Here is a 24,305-nt window from a genome sequence, read left to right as displayed (position 1 = left end):
GTACCACTATTCCCAGCAGACACAGAACAGTAAACAGAATGCTATATAGTGTGGCTGAGCGAGCGGTGTACCACTATTCCAAGCAGACACAGAACAGTGAACAGAATGCTATATAGTGTGGCTGAGCGAGCGGTGTACCACTATTCCCAGCAGACACAGAGTGGCAGTAAACAGAATGCTATATAGTGTGGCTGAGCGAGGTACACAGAGTGGCAGTAAACAGAATGCTATATAGTGTGGCTGAGCAAGCGGTGTACTACTATTCCCAGCAGACACAGAGTGGCAGTAAACAGAATGCTATATAGTGTGGCTGAGCGAGGTACACAGAGTGGCAGTAAACAGAATGCTATATAGTGTGGCTGAGCAAGCGGTGTACTACTGTTCCCAGCAGTGACACAATGACAGGGGGGACCCTGGCTAGCGTGGCTGGAGCGCGAACTACCCTGCCTGCCTACCCAAAGCTAAACCCACAGACAAATGGCGGAGATATGACGTGGTTCGGGTATTTATTTACCCGAACCACGTGACAGTTCGGCCAATCAGAGCGCGTTCGGGTCCGAACCACGTGACCCGTTCGGCCAATCACAGCGCTAGCCGAACGTTCGGGGAACGTTCGGCCATGCGCTCTTAGTTCGGCCATATGGCCGAACGGTTTGGCCGAGCACCGTCAGGTGTTCGGCCGAACTCGAACATCACCCGAACAGGGTGATGTTCTGCAGAACCCGAACAGTGGCGAACACTGTTCGCCCAACACTAGTTACTGGTAACCACCATGAATCATTCCTTTACAGTAGAATAAAATCATTTTTTGCAACAAAAATATTGCCCAGAGAAGACGTAGATTGTCCTGAAAAATTAAACTAAGTATATGTAACGGGATTAGTTGAAAAGGGCGCCTGAGCCATCTGTGTAAAAAGGGCACCTAAACAGACTTCTCTGTTATTTTCTGCAAATGATGGCTACAAGGTGGTGAAAAAGTTTTTTAATCAGCTACAAAAGGGTGCCCTTTTATAGCCAAGATATTTAATTTGGCTACAAGGTTTAGCTACAAGGCTCTTGATTCTGCTACAATAAGGTGCCCTTTTATAGCCGAGATTTTTGATTCAGCTACAAAAGGGCATCATTTTATAAACATGCTTTTTGATTCGGCTACAAGATTTGGCTACAAGGTTTTTGATTTGGCTAAAAAAGGGTGCTGGATATAGCCGAGATTTTTTTAGGCTATATAAATGCGACTACAACATCGGTTATATCAGTAGGTGACTAAATCAGGTTAATTTGGTTATACCAGTTAATTCCATTATATACCTTATTTTTCGGACTATAAGACGCACTATTTCTCCCCCAAAAGTGGGGAGAAAGAGTCCCTGCGTCTTATAGTGCAAATGTGCAGCCAACTGTCCCCCACAAGCAGGTGCAGGACGTGCTGGAAGCCCTCACCTATTCAGCCGCGGGCTCCAAGTCCTGCATCCTGCTTCCTCCTTCTGTGGCCACCGTCTCCCCTCCTTTTCAGTCCTGTCTCTTTCTTCTTTGGCACTGCAAGTCACTCTCGCTGTGACGCTGACTCCTGCAGCAGTTCCAGTTTTTCCCCACCGGTGCCGCTGCCACAGGGCCCGGGACATCGGCAGCTATGAGTCACGTGGGCCAATAGCTGGAGCTGCCCACGTGACTCCACCTCCCGCAGCGTCTCCAGTCTTCACCGCCGATTCCCCTGCTGCCACCAGGACATCGGTGACTACAGCTCCTGCAGTGGCTGTGGCATGGCTCTGGCACCAGGAGGGATATCTGCCCGGACCCTAGGACAATACAGCGTGACCCTGCAACTCTGAGCCAGACTGCAAAAGATGCCATCCCCCTCGCCAGTAGCCCAAGATCCTAGTAGCAAGCTTCTCCCCTAGGATCGGTAGGTATGAAAATTGCATTGTAGTTTAGTGTAGGTAGTGGGGGCAGCAGGGATTAGTGTAGTGTAGTTAGGGAGCCAGCAGGAGTTAGTTAGTGTAGGAAGGTTAATGCAACTGCAAGGTAGTTAGTTTAGCTAGTGGAGCAGCAGGGGTTAGAGTAGCTTGGCAGTGTAGCTTAGGTAGAGACAGTTTGGGGGAAAAGGTCCATAAGATGCCCCTGGACCAGGTTTAATATAAATATATATATATATATATATATATATATATATATATATATATATATATATATATATTTTCCCCTGATTTTTACCCTCTAAACCTAGGTGCGTCTTATAGTCTGGAGCATCTTATTGTCCGAAAAATACGGTAAATTCAAAATGACATAATATGTGGAAAAGACTGAGCACCACCATGGGAGATTATTGTTAGGCACCAGCAGGAGGATTAGGATTAAGCATCACAAGCAGGGGTTTTTTAGGGTTAGGCACCACCAGGGGGGTTTTAGGGTAAGACACCAGTGTGGGAGGGGGGGGGGGGGAGTCTTAGGCTTAGGCACCACCGTGGGAAGGTTCTGTGTGGCAGTAGGGTGAAATTAAGTTATAATAATCACCAGGGGGGGTCTTAGGCAGGGATGAGCAGAAACTATGCCAGTGCGAATTTACGCATCGTAGTTCTCATCTACGCATCGTAGTTCGTAGGTGCCGTTTCAAAACTACGCTTACGAATTTACGCGTAGCGAAGTACTGTTACGCGTTGCTTACGCTTACTATGCGTAGTTAACATGTGTATTGCGTAATGAACTACGAATGCGTTACTCGCATCTATTTTTCCGCGTACGATTGTATGCACACAAATTTACGCATTGGAAAGGGGAATGTACGCATAGAAGGGTTCCCGGTATAAGCATTTAAAAAAAGGAATTAATGCGTAACATTTTCTGCATACGGCATAAGCATCCGCATACACTATGATTTGTACTAGGCGTAATTGCGTATTTTAACGCGTAGTCTACGAAATGCATACGAAGCGAATATTTGATTTTGAAGCCGTAGTTTGGCGAAGCATAATTGCGTAAAACTATGCGTAGTTCCAGCGTAGCGAAGTTGGCTGACCACGACCATCCCTGGTCTTAGGGTTAGGCACCACCAGGGGAGTGTTAGGTTTAGGCAACACTGGGGGGTTCTTAGGGTTAGGCACCACCAGGGGGGTCTTAGGGTTAGGCATAGGCACCACCAGGGGGTAACGCTTAGGATTAGGCACCACCAGGGGGAGTCTTGCGGTTGGACAACACCAGGGGGTTCTTAAAGCCAATGGGTACTAGTTTAAAAATAAAAAAGTCGGATACTCACCTAAGGAGAGGGAAGGCTCGGTCCTAATGAGCCTTCCTTCTCCTCTCCCGGTGCCCTCGGTGCTGCGCTGGCTCCTCCATTCGCGTCCGCCGCCGCAGGGACTTTGGAGGTCTTCGGGAGCACTCGGGCTTCAGAAGACGGGCCGCTCCATACTACGTACGCGCGAGTGCGTCATAGTGGGCGCTCGCACATACGTAGTAAGGAGCGGCCCGTCTTCGGGAGCCCGAGTGCTCCCGAAGGCTTCCGAAAGCTCCCTTCGGCATGCGGAAGTGGCAGTATTTGACCGAACTGGTCAAATACTGCCACGGGGGATCCTGCGCGGGACCGGGCACCGGGAGAGGAGAAAGAAGGCTCATTAGGACCGAGCCTTCCCTCTCCTTAGGTGAGTATCTGACTTTTTTATTTTTAAATTGGTAAACACTCCCTTTAAGGTTAGGCACCACCAGGGTAAGGTTCTGTGTGAGAGTAGGGAGGAGTTTGGTCATAGTAATCACTTTTCTCGGCTATATCACTTTTCTTGGCTATATCAATTTTCTTGGCTACATCACTTTTCTAAGCTATATCCAGCACCCTTTTATAACCTAATAAATTTCCGCCATAACAGCATCCTTTTTATAAACTAAAACTAGCTTTTCTGCGACACCAAGTGCATTTTGTAGCTGAATTTGGCATCTCGGCTACACCAGGGGCCTCTTATAGCTGAATCTGGCTTTTTATGTCTATATCATGCGCCCTTTTTTCCAGGCACCCTTTTCAAATATATGCTATATCACTTTTGATGGTATAGGCAATTAAAAAGTTACTGCTGTATTAAAAGTAACACCGCTAAAGTGTCGCAGTTAAAGAAACTTTTAGGGCCTATATTTTTGGATGCGAAAACCCATTCTATTAAAATAAATAGGCTGCATCCGAATTAAAAAAAAAAAAAAAAATAGTGCAGGCTGCAGTTATATGCAGACCGCAGCCGAATCCCTATAGTTGAGCGATTCACCTGCGGCCCTAAGGCCCCCTTCACAAATGACAGAATTTGCATGCAAATTGTGTTTTTTACAAATTTGCGTTTTCCGCATAACTAATGCATATCAATGGCATCGCACTTGTGTGTTTAAATGCAAATTTTCACATCCGAATTTTCAGCAGAAGAAAAAACAGCCTACATGTATACTTTTTTTGTCGGAACGGACATTGCATACCATGCAAGTCAATGGAAATTTTCACATTCCAAATGTGAAAACTTGCATACAAATGTAAAGTTGATTACAAAAATTTCATTTAAATGAACGTCATTGATATGCATGAAAAAAATCAGAATTTAAAAAGTTGCATCAAACATTTCAACAAAAAGTAAGAACGGGATGCAAAAAATGTAAATATGGAAAACTTGCAAAAAAAAAAAAAGGGCAGAAAAATGCAGAGATAAGTGTGAAGAAGGTAAGGGGTAAAAATCCGGGAAGGTGAATAGGTTTAAAGCGGCATTGTAAGTCACAAAATCAAAATCCATTTACCCACACCTCTGTGTTTATTATGTAGTCTACATGCAGTCTGCATTGCAAGCATACCAATATAATCATAACTGTTTCTGCTGTAATGAATCCTATCTCAGTCAGCCTGGCTCTATTCTGTTACATTGCTGTGAAGAATATATTGGTAGGTGGACAGAGGCGCCAGAAGGATAAAAGTACATAAAATTTTTAAAAAATTGCTGGGAGGAAGTGGTGGACTCGTCTCAGTTAAAGCAGACACCAAGGACTGTAAATATATAGATATACACATTTATTGAAAATACCCCAAAGATGCAACGCGTTTCGTGGGCACAGCCCACTTATTCAGGCAATAAGCAGGGGATAAACAACAGCAATTCAGTTATAGCAAGCAGAGCACCTCTTCTTGCTATAACTGAATTGCTGTTGTTTATCCCCTGCTTATTGCCTGAAGAAGTGGGCTGTGCCCGCGAAACGCGTTGCATCTTTGGGGTATTTTCAATAAATGTGTATATCTATATATTTACAGTCCTTGGTGTCTGCTTTAATGGAGGCGAGTCCACCACTTCCTCCCAGCAATTTTTTAAAAATTTTATGTACTTTTATCCTTCTGGTGCCTCTGTTCACCTACCAATATATTTGAGTCCACCCCAGGTGGAGGGGTGATCTACCCCCTTTCTTCCTATCTACAGAGAGCGACTTCTTAATCCTGAGTGAGGACAGGTCTAATCTCCTCACCTGCCTAATGAGTGGTTACCTAGGTGGCAACCCGTGTTTGTGAGTATTACCATCTTACTGTTTCATTTATCCAATCAATTTTGACATACTACACCATATTGGGCTCTCAATTTCTCTTCAACTTTATTGCTGTGAAGAAGGAAGCTCGTTATCTCTCCCCTCCCACATTCTTGCTCCTCGCTGATTGGCTGAGGGTAGTTCAGTGTGACATGAGGCTGAGAAGGGAAATACAGCTCACCTCTCTGCAAAAGCTGCTGAAATACGATCTATGCTGTGTTCACATGTGTTTACAAAGCAAGCTAGATATGAATGTGCAGTTTATGGGAGAAAACAGAAAAAGTAAGGGAGGAAATCACATCAAGATTGGCTTCATTCAGTGGCAGTAAAAATGGAAAGTGCAGTTTTCTCTTGATTTACTATATAAAATTCACTGAAATCAAAACGTGGACAGTACAATACATCTGTTATGTAAGTAGAACAGGTATTTATCTACTTGTATATGTGTTTCTTTCGGGTATAGTATGGCTGTCCCTGCTGCTTTAAATAGTCACACTGCATAAAAACAAACACGTAAATAAATGTTTTTAAAGAAATATGATCTTTTCCTAAGTTCCTATAAAATGGGCATCTTCTACACCGACGCAGCTGGTTCATCAGAAGGATTATGTCAGAGTCAGAGAATGCCTGCACAGAAATAAACAGACTGCGTGTTTCATGGCTGAAACCACTTCTCTGGCACCTCTGAGATGTGCCAATAAAAATCCTGTAGAAAGCTAGAGGTGTCTTTGACTTCACACAGAAAATTTTTGGCAGAGACCTGGGGGAGTAAGCCACTCCCCCAGGTCTTGGGGAGTAAGCCACTCCCCCAGGTCTCTGCCAAAAATATTCTGTGTAAAGTCAAGCGGCTTTAGCCACAAAACGCGTCGTCTGTAAATAAATACTTTGATTCAAGTGTCTTTATTGGACTTGAATTAGTCTAATTAGTTTAGCGTTTTTTTGGCCACCTTCTGTTGCACGGAGGGTGTTTAATTACCCCTTCGGGGATGTAGGAGATTGTAATCATACTCAAAAAAAAAATTCAGTTTTTTGGGGGGCGTGGCCACCTTCCTATTGGACGATTCTCACCCAAGTAGGGATGGGTCTGTCATCTGGCTACACCAATGGCTACTCTAGAAACAACCCTGTTTTGTCAGTATCAATGTGTAATCTATTGAAAATGCATTAAAGCGGACCTGAACTCAGAACTTCCTCTCTGCTCTAAAAGATAAGTAACAGCAGAATAACCTTTAAAGAAAAACATTTATTTGTTACAGCTGATACAAATACTGCAATAAATCTGCAATTTGTCTTCTTCCTACTGTTGTGGAAGCAGACATAGGGTTCACATCCTGTGTTTACAAATTAGCTGCTCTACAGAGGCAGGCAGCTGACTCAGCTAAGGGATCAAATTACAACTTGTGATTAGTCACAGATGAGGTGGAGTTAGACAGGCTAAACTAATACATACAGGGTGCATTTCTTAGGTTTTCCTTCTGTCCTGTGCAAGAGTTCAGGTTAATTTTAAGCAGGCCATACACGCATTGATTTTTTCTGGTAGATTTAATAATTCCTATATTTGTATAACGCCTTTCTCCTGTCGGACTCAAAGCACTTGCGAGGCAACCACTAGAGCGCACTCAGTAGGCAGTAGCAGCAGTATTAGGGAGTATTGCCCAAGAAAACCCTTAGGCCTTGTTCACAGCATAAATTGCCAGCGCTTTCGCAAACGCTGAGCGATTTATTGTGAGTTTTTTTCAGTGCTTTTGCAGGCTTTGCAATAGTCTTCAAATGCTAGTGTAATTACATTTGAACGCGACATCTGGCAAAAGCTTACCAGACGTCCGTCTGAAGCAACCCTTATGTAAATCAAGGGTCTTATCTATTTGCCATAAATACCTCACAATCCTTGCAAGATCCCTTGTAATGAATGTAACTGGATGACACTTATATTTGCAAAAAAAATATCTCTACCTACTTCTGATTGTGTGCTCTAACATTGTCAGTCAACAGAGTCAGTTCCCCGAATTACCTGTATGTGTGGAGCGGACTATAGCATTGCTGCTACGCCCGCACTGAACTCAGGCACTATGCGGCGCACTGTGTGCACCGAAAAGCCCTTCCTCTCCCCATCATACTTGGCATCTAAAACCTGATTCTGATTGGAACTCCAGCGAACATAAGGTAATAAAAAAAGTGCTTCATTTTTACAATAATTATGTATAAATGATTTAGTCAGTGTTTGCCCATTGTAAAATCTTTTAAATCCCTGATTTACATTCTGACATTTATTACATGGTGACATTTTTACTGCTGGCAGGTGATGTAGCTGCTGCATGCTGTTTTGGCAGTTGGAAACAGCTGTAAACAGCTATTTCCCACAATGTAACAGGGTTCACAGACAGAAAACTGCCAGAAGTGCCACGGTCCTTAGAGCTTCTTGTGGGAGGGGTTTCACCACAATATCAGCCATTCAGCGCCCGCTGATGGGCTGTTTGTGAAAAGGAATCGATTTCTCATGTAAAAGGGGGTATCAGCTACTGATTGGGATAAAGTTCAATTCTGTATCGGAGTTTCTCTTTAAGGCTTAGTTCAGATGGACAACTGCTGGCATTCGGGGACCTCGTTTCACACCGGGATCGATCTACAACTGTTGTTTGCCGGTGATTGGCGTGAACGTGGATGAAATTTTTTTTGAACGCTGCATGTAGCGGCCCGCGGCAGTTGCGTTCGGCAGTTCTGAGCCGCCTATGCTGTCCAACAACAGAACAATAGGAATCAATGTCAAACCCTTTTCAGCTTGGTTGCTTTGTCTAAAGAAGACGCCCACGGAAGCCTGTGTGCACTGGCCATAGAATGGCTGAAAAATGGCCCTATTTTCTCCCCCCCCACAACACAATCTGTTTACGAGTTTCCTGTTTTCAATGTTTGCTAGAAACTGAAACAGGACAATAAATGTAAAGGAACTGTTTGTATAATGACATTACTGGGGGGAGTGTTGTTTTATGCAAACAGCCTCATTGTTGTCATTCTTGATAACCCTAAAGGCAAACATACACTATACAATGATCTCAATAGATTAGATGATAGATTTGATCCTATTTATCTGTTTCAGACTCACAAGTGTGAACAGATCTAATTAAATGGGGTCCGCTCACTGTCAGGTATAATGGACATAAAAATGTCCGTTTTCTGTTGCAGTGGGAACCAAGTCTTAAGGTGGCCATACATCAGGCGACTTGTCGGCCGATCGATCATCCAATTCCATTACTATAATCAAATTGGATGAAAATCGGTGCCGTCAAGTGCATACCCAAGCGACAAAGCAACTAATTTCGAGATGAAAATTGGTCGCATTTTTGGACGCGCATGCTGCAAGATGTCAGGCCAAAGTTTGTTGGTCGAGTGTGCGACGGTACGGCAGCCAATTTCAGAACGGGCTCTATCAGCCGCATACTGACGTCAGACGCTATGTCCCGCCAGCATGTATGCGGCTGTTACCCGGCATGGACGGACACTGTTGAAGGCTGCTACAGGACAGGTATAAATGCATACACTGGGGGGGGCACATTCATACCCTGGGGGCAGCGGCGGGGCAGACGCGGCGGGCTCAGCCGATTCCCTGAAGATTTCATGCTGACATCAGACAGGAATAGGGCTGCAGTATATGGGCAGCTTCGACAAAGAGACAAATGTATCTCTACTCAGATTTGATTAGAGATAAATTTGTCTCTTTGTCAAATCTGCCCATAATCTTCCGGTGTATGTCTACCTTTAGTAACGGGCCCACGTCTGCGACGGAAACCATGTGAGGCGCGTCTACAAGTAATGTACATGCACGGACAGGTAATGTATAATGCACTGGGCAGGGCGGGGGGCTAACATTGGATACTAGAGGAGACAGCATCGGGCCGGTGAGGTGAGGCTGTTGATGTTGGGACCAGGGCCGAGGCAGAGGCGAGAGAGGCTCCAGCCTCAGGGCGCAGTGTAGGAGGGGCGCACAACTCACTCAGCTATTATTCCCCTATTGTGTATGAAGCAGAGAGAAATAAGAAAAGGGGATACATGTCAGTGACTGCAAGCCAGATAACTAGAGATTAAGGTGTTGGGGGTCCAATAGCAATCAGTGTGTGAGTCGACGGCTGGGGTGGCAGGGATGGAGGGGCGCACTTTGGTGTCTCAGCCTTGGGTGCTGGAGGACCTTGTCCCGGCTCTGGTTGGGACCTCCCACAACCGTGAGCCCCTGTGCAGCTGCAGATGTTACTCTTTCTGTAGCTCCACCTCTGTCCCTCTAAAAGTGAGACAGTTGGTAGATATAGTTCATAACAGCAGTTTCCTGGGAAATTTTCGGCCCGGGAAGCCCCTTTAACTCGTCCTGCTAATGTTGCTGAATTCCCCTAAGAGGCAGTTAATGATTGCAGAGAGGTGGTGTTTTTTTGTTCCCAGGTGTAAGGTGATACCTCCTGCCAAACTGAAAGTGCAAGTGAACTGGGGCCAGGTAGGAGGAGGTGACTGAAGAGATTCCACATTACTGTCCTCTGTGCCTCCAGGAGGAGAAGCTGGGTGAGCCTGCAGCTGCTGCACTGACCCTTCCGTCTCCCTGAACCTGACGTCTTCTGAGTCAGAGGTAAGCAGGCCTGAGGGGCAGGAATGAGGGAAGAGCAGACTGTCAGGAGGTGTCCTCTGTGTGCTGCGCGCTGACGGGAGACTGAGAGGTTTGCGGTTGGGTCTACCTCTTCTGTCACTTCTACCTGATCCTGGATTTCCCCAACAAATGCTGTGTACATTTCTCAGAGGCCCAGTGCACAGTAAGGGCTGAAACCCACTAGAGCATTTTTTTGAGCATTTAGGGAGCGCTTTAAATCGCTAGCGCTTTTCCTAAACGCTCTGCCAATGTAAATAAATGTAACAAATTCCAAAGCAGCGATTGCGATTAGCAAAATCGCAATCGCAGGACATGCAGCATTTTGGGAGCATTTGCGCTTCAATGTAAAGTATTGAAGCGCTGGCAAATCGCTCGTGAATCGCTACACATAGCGATTTGTGCGTGATTGCAAGCTGTAGTAAAATTCTGATACATTGAAAGGACCAATCAGAACTAAAATCGCTACACAATCGCTGGCAAAAAGCTTACACTTTTTAAAATCTCTCTCAAAAGTGCTGGAAAACGCTCATGAAATCGCATACAAAACTCTGAATAAAAACGCTAGCGATTGCGATAGTGTTTTGCGATTTGTAGTGGGTTGCAGGCCTCAAACCTCTAGCAGATCCGCAAAACGCGAGAGGTTTTTGGAGCACATATCAGAGCGATTCTAGGTATGTTTAGAGAGGTTTTCTAAACATGCCTAGCGTTTTTGGGAGCGTTTTTGTGTAGCAGATTACAAAGCGTACGTTAAAAAAGGGCGCCGGGAAAAAAGGGCGCAGGGTTTTAAACAATAAGCATGAATAACGTTTAAAAAAAATTGTGCTATATTTCCTTTAAAAATAATGTTTTATAAAGTTATAAATCATTAAATAATGTGCATGAAATCGGCAATTGTAAAAACGTTAATCTTCCCTGTTTAAAAAGTGAAATTTATAATAACGTTTTATAAAACATTAATAAGAATGTTACTAAAGCTATACCTAACCCTACTCTCACACAGAACCCTCCCTGTACCTATCCCTAACCCCTAGACCCCCCTTGGTGGTGCCTAAACCTAAGACCCCCCTGGTGGTGCCTAACCCTAAGACCCCCCTGGTGGTGCCTAACCCTAAGACCCCCCTGGTGGTGCCTAAACCTAAGACCCCCCTGGTGGTGCCTAACCCTAAGACCCCCTGGTGGTGCCTAACCCTAAGACCCCCCTGGTGGTGCCTAACCCTAAGACCCCCCTGGTGGTGCCTAAACCTAAGACCCCCCTGGTGGTGCCTAAACCTAAGACTCCCCTGGTGGTGCCTAAACCTAAGACTCCCCTGGTGGTGCCTAAACCTAAGACTCCCCTGGTGGTGCCTAAACCTAAGACCCCCTGGTGGTGCCTAAACCTAAGGCCCCCCTGGTGGTGCCTAAACCTAAGACCCCCCTGGTGGTGCCTAAACCTAAGACCCCCCTGGTGGTGCCTAACCCTAAGACCCCCCCTGTGATAAGCATTAATAACGTTTTTAAAAAATATTGTGCGGTTTTTCGTTTAAAAATAATGTTTTTAAAAAAAAATTGTACGGTTTTTCGTTTAAAAATAAGGTTTTAAAAATTATAAATCATTAAATAATGTGTAATCATGAGAAGCAGTTATAAAACATTAATGGGAAGGTTCAGGGAAACGTTTAAAAAAATAAAAATCCATATCCACTTACCTGGGGCTTCCTCCAGCCCGTGGCAGGCAGGAGGTGCCCTCGCCGCCGCTCCGCAGGCTCCCGGTGGTCTTCGGTGGCCGACCCGACCTGGCCAGGCCGGCTGCCAGGTCGGGCTCTGCTGCGCTCCAAGGACGGGCTCTTCTGCGTCCCACGCGGGCGCGCTGACGTCATCGGACGTCCTCCGGGCTTTACTGCGCAGGCGCAGAACTACTGCGCCTGCGCAGTACAGCCCAAATTTCCTGCTTCCGATTACAAATATTGTTGCAGTACAGCTGTTACTGAACAGCTTCTGTAACCAAAACGCCTGGAAAACCGCTCTGATCTAGCGTTTTCCACTTTCCTACACTTTACATTGAGGTAGAAACGCTTCTGCAAACCGCAAACGTGCAGCAGGAGGCATGTTGGCGGTTTGCTAAAAACCCCAAACCGCCAGTGTGCACCATCCCATTGAGATACATTAGCCAAGCGTTTTCACAGGCGGAAGCGGTTTGCGGATCGCTGCTGAAACCGCTCGGTGTGCACCAGGCCTAACTCAGCATTCTGAGGATCATCTGGGTGTGTTTAACGGAACACCCAAGCAGCTCGGGGTGACCCAAAACCAAAAAGAGACTGAAAAGCCCTTCTACTAAAAAGCAACGCTTAGTGTAGTTTGCCTTCTTAAAAACAAAAGGTATTTGCGATCATTCAGCTTTAAGTGAGTGAGTGTGGTCTTCCACAATGCATCACTACTGACTATGCAAATGAGAGATAAAGACATAAGACAAAATGTTTTATACATACCTGGGGCTTCCTCCAGCCCCATGTGCTCCGATCGCTCCCACGCTGCCGTCCTCCGATGTCTGCAGCTCCGGTACCAGATCCCCGCACTTCCGGCAGTCGGAGCCAGTCTGACGTAAGAGAAGTGCGCTCTTTGCGTATATCTCTCCAGCAACCACTAGAGATACGTAGAGGACGCACTTCTCCTGCGTAGACTGGCCTGAACTGACGGAAGTGCGGGGACCCGGTTCTCGTAGCTGTGGGAAGGCTGAGGATGGCGACGTGGGAGCGATCGGAGCGTATGGGGCTGGAGGACAGCCCCAGGTATGTATAAAACGTTTTGTTTTATCCAGCTCTGGTACACTTTAAAGCTGAATTATCGCAAATACCTTCTGTTTTAAAGTGAACCCGAGCTGAGAGTGATATGGAGGCTGCCATGTTTATTTCCTTTTAAACAATACCAGTTGCCTGGCTGTCCGGCTGATCTATTTGGCTGCATTAGTGTCTGAATTCCACCAAAAACAAGCATGCAGCTAATCTTGTCAGTTCAGACAATGTTGTCAGAAACACCTGATCTGCTGCATGCTTGTTCAGGGGCTATGGCTAAAAGTATTAGAGGCAGAGGATCAGCAGGACAGCCAGGCACCTGGTGGAAGTAAATATGGCAGCCTCCATATACCTCTCACATTTAAGAAGGCAAACTACTCTGGTTGTGTTTGTAATTTTGCATTCTAAGAGGGTTTTTTGGTCTCTTTTAGCTCATCTTATGCTGGGCATACACGATAAGTTTATGCACCAGTATCGAGCCAGCAGCTCGATGCCGGAGCATCCCCGCTCATCTTCGCGTGCGTGCGGATCGATCCCTGCTCGTCCTCGCCGGTGCTCCTTATCAGCCGCTCGATTCCCCCTATTGTCCGCCCGCGGGGATCAAGCGGGGAATCTATCCGGCGGGTCATCGGACCTGTCGGATATTATCAATCAGCAACTCGAATTGATAAGGAAAAAAAACTTGCCGTGTATGCCCAGCATAGCACTTTCCTAGTAGTTCTGGGTCACCGTGAGCTGTCTGGGTATTCCCTGGGTGTGTCTGTGAATCTCAATCATATTAAAGGAATATTTTAGGCTAATTCTGTCTAATCAATTACTAGCTTGGCACCGTGAGATAAGGGATGTGCCTTAGTGCCGTTGGCTGTCAGCCTTCAAAGCACACCTGTAACTTTAAAAGTTACAAGAGAAAGTTTATAGAGAAATTCAGTTACTTAGCTTGGTAGACAGAAGACTCTGCGATCCTCCCGATGATTCCCACGTGCTTCTCCCGACCAGCGCCGGATGTCGGGACCCCCTGGAATTAGGCAGCCACGCATGGAACCGCTGGTGCTTGCCGGATAAAGCCCTGTGCTACCGTGCAGGTGCCGCGCTGTCAGCAAGCTATTATCGAGGAGCTTTTGAGGGTCCGGAGTAATCTTCTAGACTTTTTGCTGCCTGAGGCAAACTTGTGAGGATGCTACCCCTGCCCCCCGAATTGGAATGATTGCACAACACCCGACAATTTGCACCGCACTTTATGGCTGCGGTGAGCCCTCCAAAAACACCCTCAGTATAGGTAGGTAGCCAGGTATAGGTGCCCCCAGTATTGGTAGCCAGGTACAGTTGCCCCCAGTAAAGGTTAGCCAGGTATAGGTGCCCCCAGTATTGGTAGCCAGGTACAGTTGCCCCCAGTATAGGTTAGCCAGGTACAGTTGCCCCCAGTATAGGTTAGCCAGGTACAGTTGCCCCAGTATAGGTTAGCCAGGTACAGTTGTCCCCAGTATAGGTTAGCCAGGTACAGTTGCCTCCAGTATAGGTTAGCCAGGTACAGTTGCCCCCAGTATAGGTTAGCCAGGTACAGTTGCCCCCAGTATAGGTTAGCCAGGTACAGTTGTCCCCTGTATAGGTTAGCCAGGTACAGTTGCCCCCAGTATAGGTTAGCCAGGTACAGTTGCCCCCAGTATAGGTTAGCCAGGTACAGTTGCCCCCAGTATAGTTTGGCCAGGTACAGTTGCCCCCAGTATAGGTTGGCCAGGTATAGTTACCCCAGTATTGGTAGCCAGGTACAGTTGCCCCAGTATAGGTTAGCCAGGTACAGTTGTCCCCAGTGTAGGTTAGCTAGGTACAGTTGCTCCCAGTATAGGTTAGCCAGGTACAGTTGCCCCCAGTATAGGTTAGCCAGGAACAGTTGCCCCCAGTATAGGTTAGCCAGGTACAGTTGCCCCCAGTATAGGTTAGCCAGGCACAGTTGCCCCCAGTATAGGTTAGCCAGGTACAGTTGCCCCCATTATAGGTAAGCCAGGTACAGGTGCCCCCAGTATAGGTAAGCCAGGTACAGTTGCCTCCAGTATAGGTTAGCCAGGTACAGTTGCCCCCAGTATAGGTTAGCCAGGTACAGTTGCCCCCAGTATAGGTTAGCCAGGTACAGTTGCCCCCAGTATAGGTTAGCCAGGTACAGTTGCCCCCAGTATAGGTTAGCGAGGTACAGGTGCCCCAGTAAAGGTTAGCCAGGTACAGTTGCCTCCAGTATAGGTTAGCCAGGTACAGTTGCCCCCAGTATAGGTTAGCCAGGTACAGTTGCCCCCAGTATAGGTTAGCCAGGTACAGTTGCCCCGAGTAAAGGTTGGCCAGGTACAGTTGCCCCCAGTATAGGTTAGCCAGGTACAGTTGCCCCCAGTATAGGTTAGCCAGGTACAGTTGTCCTCAGTATAGGTTAGCCAGGTACAGTTGCCCCCAGTATAGGTTAGCCAGGTACAGTTGCCCCAGTATAGGTTAGCCAGGTACAGTTGTCCCCAGTGTAGGTTAGCTAGGTACAGTTGCTCCCAGTATAGGTTAGCCAGGTACAGTTGCCCCCAGTATAGGTTAGCCAGGTACAGTTGCCCCCAGTATAGGTTAGCCAGGTACAGTTGCCCCCAGTATAGGTTAGCCAGGTACAGTTGCCCCCAGTATAGGTTAGCCAGGTACAGTTGCCCCCAGTATAGGTTTGCCAGGTATAGGTGCCCCCAGTATAGGTAAGCCAGGTACAGTTGCCCCCAGTATAGGTTAGCCAGGTACAGTTGCCCCAGTAAAGGTTAGCCAGGTACAGTTGCCCCCAGTATAGGTTAGCCAGGCACAGTTGCCCCCAGTAATGGTTAGCCAGGTACAGTTGTCCCCAGTATAGGTTAGCAAGGTACAGTTGCCCCCAGTATAGGTTAGCCAGGTACAGTTGCCCCCAGTATAGGTTAGCCAGGTACAGTTGCCCCCAGTATAGGTAAGCCAGGTATAGGTGCCCCCAGTATAGGTTAGCCAGGTACAGTTGCCTCCAGTATAGGTTAGCCAGGTACAGTTGCCCCCAGTATAGGTTAGCCAGGTACAGTTGCCCCCAGTATAGGTTAGCCAGGTACAGTTGCCCCCAGTATAGGTTAGCCAGGTACAGTTGCCCCCAGTAAAGGTTAGCCAGGTACAGTTGCCCCAGTAAAGGTTAGCCAGGTACAGTTGCCTCCAGTATAGGTTAGCCAGGTACAGTTGCCCCCAGTATAGGTTAGCCAGGTACAGTTGCCCCCAGTATAGGTTAGCCAGGTACAGTTGCCCCCAGTAAAGGTTGGCCAGGTACAGTTGCCCCCAGTATAGGTTAGCCAGGTACAGTTGCCCCCAGTATAGGTTGGCCAGGTACAGTTGTCCTCAGTATAGGTTAGCCAGGTACAGTTGCCCCCAGTATAGGTTAGCCAGGTACAGTTGCCCCAGTATAGGTTAGCCAGGTACAGTTGTCCCCAGTGTAGGTTAGCTAGGTACAGTTGCTCCCAGTATAGGTTAGCCAGGTACAGTTGCCCCCAGTATAGGTTAGCCAGGTACAGTTGCCCCCAGTATAGGTTGGCCAGGTACAGTTGCCCCCAGTATAGGTTAGCCAGGTACAGTTGCCCCCAGTATAGGTTGGCCAGGTACAGGTGCCCCCAGTACAGGTTAGCCAGGTACAGTTGCCCCCAGTATAGGTTAGCCAGGTACAGTTGCCCCAGTATAGGTTAGCCAGGTACAGTTGCCCCCAGTATAGGTTAGCCAGGTACAGTTGCCCCCAGTATAGGTTAGCCAGGTACAGTTGCCCCAGTATAGATCAGTCAGGTACAGTTGCCCCCAGTATAGGTTAGCCAGGTACAGTTGCCCCCAGTATAGGTTAGCCAGGTACAGTTGCCCCCAGTACAGGTTAGCCAGGTACAGTTGCTCCCAGTATAGGTTAGCCAGGTACAGTTGCCCCAGTACAGGTTAGCCAGGTACAGTTGCTCCCAGTATAGGTTAGCCAGGTACAGTTGCCCCCAGTATAGGTTAGCCAGGTACAGTTGCTCCCAGTACAGGTTAGCCAGGTACAGTTGCTCCCAGTATAGGTTAGCCAGGTACAGTTGCCCCCAGTATAGGTTAGCCAGGTACAGTTGCCCCAGTATAGGTTAGCCAGGTACAGTTGCCCCAGTATGGGTTAGCCAGGTACAGTTGCCCCAGTATAGGTTAGCCAGGTACTGTTGCCCCCAGTAAAGGTTAGCCAGGTACAGTTGCCCCCAGTATAGGTTGGCCAGGTACAGTTGCCCCCAGTATAGGTTGGCCAGGTACAGTTGCCCCCAGTATAGGTTGGCCAGGTACAGTTGCCCCAGTATAGGTTGGCCAGGTACAGTTGCCCCAGTATTGGTTGGCCAGGTACAGTTGCCCCAGTATTGGTTGGCCAGGTACAGTTGCCCCAGTATTGGTTGGCCAGGTATAGGTGCCCCAGTATAGGTTAGCCAGGTACAGTTGCCCCCAGTATAGGTTGGCCAGGTACAGTTGCCCCAGTATTGGTTGGCCAGGTACAGTTGCCCCAGTATTGGTTGGCCAGGTATAGGTGCCCCAGTATAGGTTAGCCAGGTACAGTTGCCCCCAGTATAGGTTAGCCAGGTACAGTTGCCCCCAGTATAGGTTAGCCAGGTACAGTTACCCCCAGTATAGGTTAGCCAGGTACAGTTGCCCCCAGTATAGGTTGGCCAGGTACAGTTGCCCCAGTATTGGTTGGCCAGGTATAGGTGCCCCCAGTATAGGTTAGCCAGGTACAGGTGCCCCCAGTACAGGTTAGCCAGGTACAGTTGCCCCCAGTATAGGTTAGCCAGGTACAGTTGCCCCCAGTATAGATTAGCCAGCCAGGTACAGTTGTCCCCAGTATAGGTTAGCCAGGTACAGTTGCCCCAGTATAGGTTAGCCAGGTACAGTTGCCCCCAGTATAGGTTAGCCAGGTACAGTTGCCCCAGTATAGGTTAGCCAGGTACAGTTGCCCCCAGTATAGGTTGGCCAGGTACAGTTGCCCCAGTATAGGTTAGCCAGGTACAGTTGCCCCCAGTATAGGTTAGCCAGGTACAGTTGCCCCCAGTATAGGTTGGCCAGGTACAGTTGCCCCAGTATAGGTTAGCCAGGTACAGTTGCCCCCAGTATAGGTTAGCCAGGTACAGTTGCCCCCAGTATAGGTTGGCCAGGTACAGTTGCCCCTATTTATACTTATCTCTACTGAGGTGAGTATGTATTTGGGGCCCTTTTTTCCCTACAGGTACACTTTAAGGCCCTGTTCACAGTGGTGAGTTGTGTTGCAGAATACTTATGCATGTCAGCTCACTGCCTATACAGTTCTATGGACCTGTTCACAGTACCGCATTGTAACTGATCACGTTATTCTAACTCGCTGCATGCAGGCTTTGTATTAATGTCTATGGCAAGTCTTCATCGCAGTTCGCAGTCATTATAATGCATGCCGTATATAACTGACCACTGAACCTTGCCTAAAGGAAAATAAATGATTTCTTTTTGGACAACCCTGGATTTGGGCAAATTGTGTAAACTATGTATTCCATAGTTCAGGATTTTAAGGGACACTTTTTTTGTGGCGTTCTTTGTGTCCTTATAATCTGCCACTTTCTGGATGGTCAATGGATTTTCCAGCAGGAATGAAACCTTTATGCCTTTTTTATGCAATGTTGTTAATGTTTAACACTGAAGCATTTTGTAATTAAATCTGCTGTGACTCTGCAAATGACACGATTGGGGGGGGGGGGGGGGGGGGGGATTGAGGTTACAGACAGAGGGGTGACAAGGAGCACAGAATTGTATGGGGGGGGGGAGGGGGGGTTATTGAAGTGACAGAGAGGGGACAAGGATCGCACGCAGGGTTGGACTGGGAAAGGGGACACAACCATAGCCAGGTGACATTCACAGGCTGAGAGTTCCCGGGTTGTGACCTTGTCAGGTTCCCTGCCTGTCTGTCCTCCTCTTGTGTGTTCATACTGGGATGTAGTGAATAACATTCCTGCATACTAACAGAATCGTGCACGGCTGCTGCCTCCCCCCCCCCCCCCCCCCCCCCGACTACAGTGCAAGAAGATATACCAGTTCATGCCTGCATACATTTCACATCAGTGGATCTAAACTCATGCACAGGACAGAAGGAAAACGCAGAGAAATGCACCCTGTGTGTATTTAGAGAGTTTTACCTGTCTAATTCCCCCTCATCTGTGACTAATCACCACTGTAATTATTATTATTTAGTATTTATATAGCACTGAAATCTTCCGCAGTGCTGTACAGAGTATATATAGTCTTGTCACTAACTGTCCCTCAGAGGGGCTCACAATCTTGTCCCTCCCATAGTCATATCTCTATATCGCAGTCTAGGGCCAATTTGGGGGGAAGCAACTTAACTTATCTGTATGTTTTTGGGATGTGAGAGGAAACCGGAGTGCCCGGAGGAAACGCACACAGACACAGGGAGAACATACAAACTCCTTGCAGATGTTGACCTGGCTGGGGTTCAAACCGGGGACCCAGCGATGCAAGGCGAGAGCGCTAACCACTATGCCACCGTGCTGCCCAAGTTGTAATTTGATCCCTCAGCTCATTTGTGAACACAGAATGTTAACCCTATGCCTGCTTCCATGAAAGCAGGAAGTAGACACACTGCATATTTATTGCAGGATTTGTATCAGCTGCAACAAAGAAATGTTTTCCATTAAAGGTTATTTTGCTGGTGCTTATCTTTTAGAGCGGAGACCCCCTTTCTGAGTTCAGGTCTCACACTGGGATCACACTTGCTTAAAATGCAAAAATGCACATAATGCTGCCCAACAATCGCAGAGCGCTGGAAGTAATGTACGATTTTCTGCTGCGGGAAGGGGGGGGGAGGAGGGTAGGGGTGTGAGCATTATGGGACCCTATCAAATTTTTTTCTGGAGGCACTATGAATTGTAGAGGTACACCACTGGCTGAGACCCCCTTTCCCACGAGAAATCTTTACCTTTTGTGGAATAGATCATCAGGGACATCTGTGTATCGGATATTGTGGTGAAACCCCTCCCACAGAGTGATGTCATTGCCATGGCCTTGACCGTTTCCTGTCTGTGTACCTCGTTGCATTGTGGGAGGTAACGACTGTAGCTTACGGCCAAGCAAGCAACGTTTCGTCAATCACATTGTTAGTGGGTGTGTTGATAGATAAGGACAATTGGTGCTGTCCATTTTTTCATGCCTAGCAGTAGAGATGCTGACCTACAGGCTCACGCTGGTCAAACAACATGAATGAATTACATGGTGAATATCAATCAATTGTTGATCTATCTCTTCTCCTTTTAACTTCTCACTTTGCCGTGTCTTGATTTTTTTCCCCTTCTACTATCTGTTGGTAAAGTTGCTCTTTAATTGGACCATCTCCAATCTGCATACAATTTGCATGCATGCACATAACTATGTCACCGATGGTCTCTCCTCTCTCACATCTCTTTATGGGAACTTTGTCACTCAAGGCATTGATATAAAACATTATTTTGGTTTTCAGTGAGAGATTTCCTGCGTGTGTTCTGTGGCTTCAGGCCTAGAAAAATAACTGCTAACTGCCGAGTCCGGTGTGTTGCAATGAGCGGCAGCGATTTCCCTTCAATCGCCATAAATGAGCCTCATTGTTGGGACTGAAGCGGCTGACGTTAAATCAGAATGAATTATGGATGATTTGACTGTCAGAGCGGCGCTGGGCGCCTGAGCATGAAACGCGTGAGGATTCCTGATTATCACATTCCGGAACGCCACCGGCATGTCTGAGAGAAGGGAAAACATACATTTATAGATGAGACTAAAGAAATGCGTGATTTTATCTACTGCCCAAAACTATGTTCAGCACGCTTAAAGAGACACTGAAGCAAAAAAAAAATTATGATATCATGAATTGGTTGTGTAGTACAGGTAATTATTAGAACATTAGTAGCAAAAAAAATATTCTCATTTTTATTTTCAGTTATACAGCTTTTTTTTTTATAACATTGCATCATTCTCTAATATTTGCAATTTACACAATACTCAGCATTCTAAATGTTTTTACAGAGCAGGCTGTGAACTTTTGAACTGTCCTGAACTGTTCTCTGGAAAAGAAAAACACAATGCAGTTGAGATAACCTAATCAGAAGTCAGAGCTCTCTGCCACTTTCAAAGTCGTGGAGCTCAATGGCTATTTGCATAGATAACAATTGGAGTTTCTTAACTCTACTTATACAAGAAACAAATATTAGACTTATGCCTCTGCTCCTAATGCTTTATTTCTTAGCTGTACTACACAACCAATTCATTATGTCATAATTTTTTTTCCGCCTCAGGGCCTGTTTCCACTATCGCGAATTTGCATGCGTTTGCTGCATGCAAATTCGCATAGCAATACAAGTGGATGGGACTGTTTCTACTTGTCAGGATTCCTTTGCGTTTTTCTGTGCAGAAAAAATCTGCACGGCAGAGCCATCAGAATTCGCATACCGCATACCGCTATGGGAATCGCATACAATGCGGTATTGGTATGTGAATTTTCATGCGAATTCGCATACGATTTCGCATGGAATCAATGGAAAAGCACCCTGGCACTGCCATGGTTAAATTCGCCTACATCGTCATCCATGCAAAATTGTAAGCGAATTTGCATGAAAATTCGCATATAACCGCATGCGAAATTCGCATGCAAATTTTTACTGCGGCGATTCCCACCGCACAAGTGGAAACGGCCCTCAGTGTCTCTTTAAAGACAAACTCCGCACAAAGGCTTTTCTAGTTCTGTGTTGACTAAGGCCAGGAGCACACATAACAGTGTGAAAGGCTGCGTTTTATGTCATGTTTCATGTTAATGTTGTGTGCGTTTTTTGTGTGTTTTTACTGCATTTTTGGTGCGTTTGCGATGCGTTTTAATGCATTTGCGGTTCGCATGTATAAAACGCATATGCATTTTGTATGCGTTTTTCATGTGTTTTTATTTTTTAATTTATGCAAATCACTAGTAAGACAATAGGAAGCGGAAATACAGCATCATTTTTGTTGTTGTAAAAAACGCATTTAAAACGCTTGGAAAACACATGAAAAACGCATACCATCCTTGTTCCCATTGACTTTCATTATGTGAATTTTTGATGCGTCTATGGATATTATGCAACAAAATCAGAGTTTTACGCAACGCTAGCGTTTCTGCTTTGCAGAGTCTGGACAAGGGTCTCCAGTGCCCAAGGCTTAGACACCAAAGTGTGCCCCCCCATCCCTCCCACCCCACCCGTCACACACTGATTGCTATTAGAGTAAGAGACCCCCCTCAACACCTTAATCTCTAGTTATCTGGCAGTCACTGCCATGTATCCCCTTTTCTTATTTCTCTCTGCTTCATACGCAATAGGGGATTGATAGCTGAGGGAGTTGTGTGCCTCCTCCTACACTGCGCCCTGAGGCTGGAGCCTCTCTTGCCTCTGCCTCGGCCCCGCCGCTATGTGTGCACCCAGCCTAAAGCTTGTTTTTGTAGTTATTATTACTATATTTTTTTTATATCGCTCCAACATCTGCAGTGGTGGCAGGGCCGAGGCAGAGGCTAGGGAGGCACATTCCAAGTCCACTTGCATACTCTGCATATAGATAGGAGGCTACCTTAGCAATAGCCCACTTTGAAAGAAAATTTTTAATGGTATTCAGTTACTGAAAAGCTTGTGTAGCGATAATATTGATTCTTGTAGTAAAGTAGAGTTACCTTTAACTCAGAACAGTCAGAATTTGTCCCCCAGAAGACAAGACTTTGCTGCCTCTGTTACCCCAGAGATGCTTGGCTGCTACACTGACCAGTACTAGTTAATGCTCCAGTTATTTCCTGAGGAAGCGGGTTTGATCCAATGGAACACGTTGCATTGTGGAATGTATAAATAAATGTTATTGTTGACTATTAACTCAATCAATTCTACCTACTGGGGAGGCAAGTCCACCACTACCTCCTCTTTTAACCACTTAAGCGCTAAAGGCAAATTGGACGAATATCATTGTCCAGTGTTTAAGCGTGGGGCGGCCCTGCGGCCCCCGGCGTTTTGCCGTTTCGGCAATTGGAGACGGGAAGCAAGGCTCCCCCGAACCAATTGCAGAGCCTGTAATGGATGGACATGGCCCTGATCAGGGGCCATGTCCATTCACAAGAATGAACGTGAATGAAAGTGAAAAAAGAAACAAAAAAACTTCCTGGTAAACCACTGGCGAAAAGTTGAGATACACACCACAGATTTTTTATTATTATTATTAAAAAATGTATATAATTAAATCACTTCCAAAGCCTCCACCCCCACCCCAGTTACCAAGCACACACATTGGAAAAAAAAAAAACAGTTATGTATGTCATGAGGTTATATTACTGTAATTTTAGTACATAAGGGCTTGCAATTGATGACACACACACACACAAAAAAGAACAAAACAAACAAACTCCCTTTAGTTCTTCATAATATATTGACGCCATACATTGTACTAGGAACATAATTTAAATGTTGTGATAGCCGGGACTAACGGGCAAATAACATAGGTGAGTTTTATTTATAGTAGCATTGCTTATTTTAAAACTATAGAGGATGGAATTGGAGAAATAATGTATTTTTTCTTTTCTTTTCTGTTTTTGTGTGTATTTGCCTATAAAATGCATAGTAAATAAAGTAATTACTCAAAAACAAGAATTGCTCACAAAAAGCTTAATTTGTGGTGAAAAAAAAAAATCAAGCTATAGATCATTTACGTGTGATGAGTAGTGATAAAGTTATTGGCGAATGAATGGGAGAAACGCTGACAGGGGATAATTGCTTCCATCCTGAAAGTGAAAACACCTGCGGGCTGAAGTGATTAAACGTTTTTTAACGATGTTATCCTGTTATTGGCGCCTCTGTTCCATTCTTGCTACATTCTGTTACCCCCGTGACTGGTCCAAACTGGCATAACTTTTATCACAGCTCTATAGATTACTGGGACACTTTGAACCTGCAAACTGTCACAAAATGCAGAGCAGCATTCAATAGATGAGAAACGGTATAGTGAGCAGAGGACGCAAGATTAAAGGTCGGTTTGCAATAAACTGGTTTCCAAGCAACGCAATTTGCACGCGGCCCTGTCTAATAGGGAGAGACCGATGGTGAAGCCTGAACTCAGTCACTACAGTAAGCAAACACAAAGTGATTTACAGTTCATTCCACTTTGTTTGTTTGTTTGTTTTTAACTTGGTAATGCAAATATACTGTATATAAAAGCTGCACATATGCACAGAATCTGCTGCAGGTATAAGTTTCTAATACAAGCAGGGCCGGTTCTCCCTTGAAGCAAGGTGAAACATTTGCATCAGGCGCAGAGATTACAGGGGCAGCATGTTTGTACTGTGTTTACACTGACAGTATGCAGTC

The 24,305-nt window shown here is 46.2% G+C and overlaps 1 protein-coding gene across 2 annotated transcripts in view; it reads left to right on the top strand.

Annotated features, from left to right (window-relative positions):
• The first annotated feature begins 9,997 nt into the window (after positions 1–9,997).
• The window catches only part of EXOC3L4 (exocyst complex component 3 like 4), a 161,188-nt gene continuing 146,880 nt past the window's right edge, over positions 9,998–24,305 (top strand). The window contains exon 1 of one of the 2 annotated variants that reach the window (XM_068254619.1): positions 9,998–10,132. The gene's annotated coding sequence lies outside the window, so the exon portion shown is untranslated. The remainder of the gene's footprint in view (positions 10,133–24,305) is intronic. The other variant, XM_068254618.1, reaches the window with a different exon arrangement.

This window comes from Hyperolius riggenbachi, chromosome 9, assembly GCF_040937935.1.
Source record: "Hyperolius riggenbachi isolate aHypRig1 chromosome 9, aHypRig1.pri, whole genome shotgun sequence".
Classification (NCBI taxonomy): Eukaryota; Metazoa; Chordata; class Amphibia; order Anura; family Hyperoliidae; genus Hyperolius; species Hyperolius riggenbachi.
Note: the sequence above shows the minus strand (reverse complement) of the source record. Positions and strands in the feature narration are given on the sequence as shown.